This window comes from Fundulus heteroclitus, chromosome 9 (genome assembly GCF_011125445.2).
Source record: "Fundulus heteroclitus isolate FHET01 chromosome 9, MU-UCD_Fhet_4.1, whole genome shotgun sequence".
In the NCBI taxonomy this organism is placed as follows: domain Eukaryota; kingdom Metazoa; phylum Chordata; class Actinopteri; order Cyprinodontiformes; family Fundulidae; genus Fundulus; species Fundulus heteroclitus.
This window is the reverse complement of record NC_046369.1, coordinates 54490-56942: the sequence shown is the minus strand read 5'-3', so window position 1 is coordinate 56942 and position 2453 is coordinate 54490. Positions and strand designations below refer to the sequence as shown.

At 43.6% G+C, this 2453-nt stretch overlaps 1 long non-coding RNA gene across 1 annotated transcript; it reads left to right on the top strand.

Annotated features, from left to right (window-relative positions):
- The first annotated feature begins 330 nt into the window (after positions 1 to 330).
- On the top strand, positions 331 to 2213 carry LOC118564106. Its single transcript, XR_004931632.1, has 2 exons — positions 331 to 376; positions 2074 to 2213. It is a non-coding gene; the product is annotated as an uncharacterized LOC118564106 (long non-coding RNA).
- The last annotated feature ends 240 nt before the right edge of the window (positions 2214 to 2453 follow it).

Below are 2453 nucleotides of genomic sequence, written 5' to 3'. Positions count from 1 at the left end.
CCTGGTTCCCACCCTGCTCTGAGACATTCAGCTAAAAACAACCAGAGTTCAGAGACCAGCAGAGTTTTATAAATTAGTTATAAAGAGACTTTATCTGTTTAACCGATAACAGGATGATCAGGTCAGTTCAACTCTGACCTCTGATGGAAATACTGTGTGCTCTCATTGTCGCTCATCTCCAGATGTTCTGCTGGAACCAAAGATCCACAACAGACAACAGCTGGAATACATTAAATCGATTTATATACTAAATAATGTTTACGTTTATCGTTTATTTTACCCACTAAGGTTGATAATCTCCTTTACAAGAGAATCCTGGTCAAGACGAACCAGCGTGGCAGCAATGGAAGAGGAGAGGAACCTTCAGCAGATGCAGGTTTGGGCTGTAATGAGGGTTCTGGTTCTCTGAGGCCTCCTCCAGCAGCAGGTGTTCAGAAAACTATGATTATTAAAGTCCTTTACAGGTGAACAACAAAATAGAAATAAAAACTAAATAATAAAAATCATTAAAGCACAAGGTTGAGAGGTTCAGAAACATCTAAAGAGTCTTGAAGGCTCACAGGAAGAGGCCGACTGCAGAGACCAGCAGCTGGAGCTCAACAGGCTCCGTCTCCTCTGGACCCGACCCGAGTCCCGGGGTCAGCTGGACATGTTAGACGTTCTGGGGATGTAGAAGCTTCACCATCGAACATTTATAAACTTAAAGGATGATTCTAATAACGTTAAAAGAAGCAGGCAGCAGCCAGAGGACATGAATCAGGAAGAGGCGTTCCTGTTGTCTCTGTTAGCTGACAGGAAGCTGAACTATGAGTCAGATGAAGGCGGTGAGGAGGAGACGCTCCATCCCACCAGAGCACCAAGATTTTTGGCCCATATCTGCGTTTTTTCCCCCCATGTCGGTACGTGCATGCATTCACTGATCCATCCAACAACAACAAAGGTGCGTTTTAAAACTTTTAATGTAGTTTTAACCCTAATATAGCTGATCTGGCCTCTGAACGTCTCTCTCTCTCTCTCACTGAGCGGAGGAAACAGCGGCGCCTGTTTCTGTGTCTAAAAACCTTCGTCTGATCTCCAGCTGCTGCCGCTGTGCGTGTCTTCATGGAGAATCATGTATGCACGTAAAAACAGCTACCAATCACGACACGTACAGCATCTAACTTTACCTAAAATAATGTCCAGACGCTGCAGCGGTGCTCAGTTTCTCTCCTCCTCTCCACTGAACTAAAGATCTTCTCTCGCTGAGACTCGTTCATTAAGTCCAAGCAAAAAAGAGTCATGATGAAAATTTTTTTGCTTTAACTTTCAAACGGAAGCTTTTCATTAATATTAGCTGGTTTAAATGCTGCATTTGTTACCATTGTGTCATTTTCTGATGAAAATGGAGGAAAAAACAATATATGCTTAAAAAAAAACCAAACCATCAGCACATATCAGGTATGGTTAGACCGATGTCAGAATAATCGTATCGGCCTTTAAATCCCGTATCGGTCGCTCTCTACATCCCACTATAGAGAGAGATGCAGAAATACTGAAGCATGAAAAACCCTCTGAAGGACATGATGAGGAAGATCCTCCTCAGATGATGAAGACTCCAGAGGTCCAACAGCGCCGCTCCGTCCTGTCAGCAGAGTTACCAGATTAAATCTCCTCCGTCTTAATTTAAATTAAGTCCAGCTTTATCCAGACGCTCTCTGCTGACTGGATTTAAAGATAAACCTGAAGATCATCCACATAAAAATGAAAATAAAACAGGACCTAACATGGAGCCCTGTGGTATCCCTTATTTAAGGAGAGCAGCGGGAGGAAAACTGGTCCTGCTGGACAGAACCTTCTGCTGGATCATCAGGACTTTAACCATTTAATGGCTCTGACTGCTCAGCCTCAAGGTTAAAATGTTATATGATCTAGAGAGAACATGCAGCTTCTGACAGAATCTGGATCTTTGGCCTCTTTGATCCCAGCAGCTCAGACACTAATGGTTTCCATCTAATGAAATAGTTTTTGTTGCTCCAGTTAGCTTCACATTTACTGTTGTGTCATCAAGCAGCTGACCTTCTGATGCGTCCGCAGGCCGGAGAACCCAGCCGCCTCCGTGGAGATCAAGCCGAGGAACCCTGAAGATGAAGCTCCACACTCCTGCTGCACAGCGCTCCATGTTTGAAGGGAAATATTTTTATTCAAACCAAATAAAAGATGTTTTTTAATCTCTATATTGCTGGACATGTGTGCATTTCTTGCTCTTGGCGATGAAGCAGCAGACGACTCCATTCTGCACAGAAACTGGACCTCAGACTGAACCGCTTGGCCCTGCTGGTTGAGCTGCTGCTGATGTTTCGTTTATTTTCTAATAAAGTCATTAAAAAAGGTAAAATCCTTCAACTCCTCGAGCTTCTAAACCCCATAAAGGTTTCAGGGGAGAAAACGCCTCCTTTCAGCCAAAGCTTAGAGAT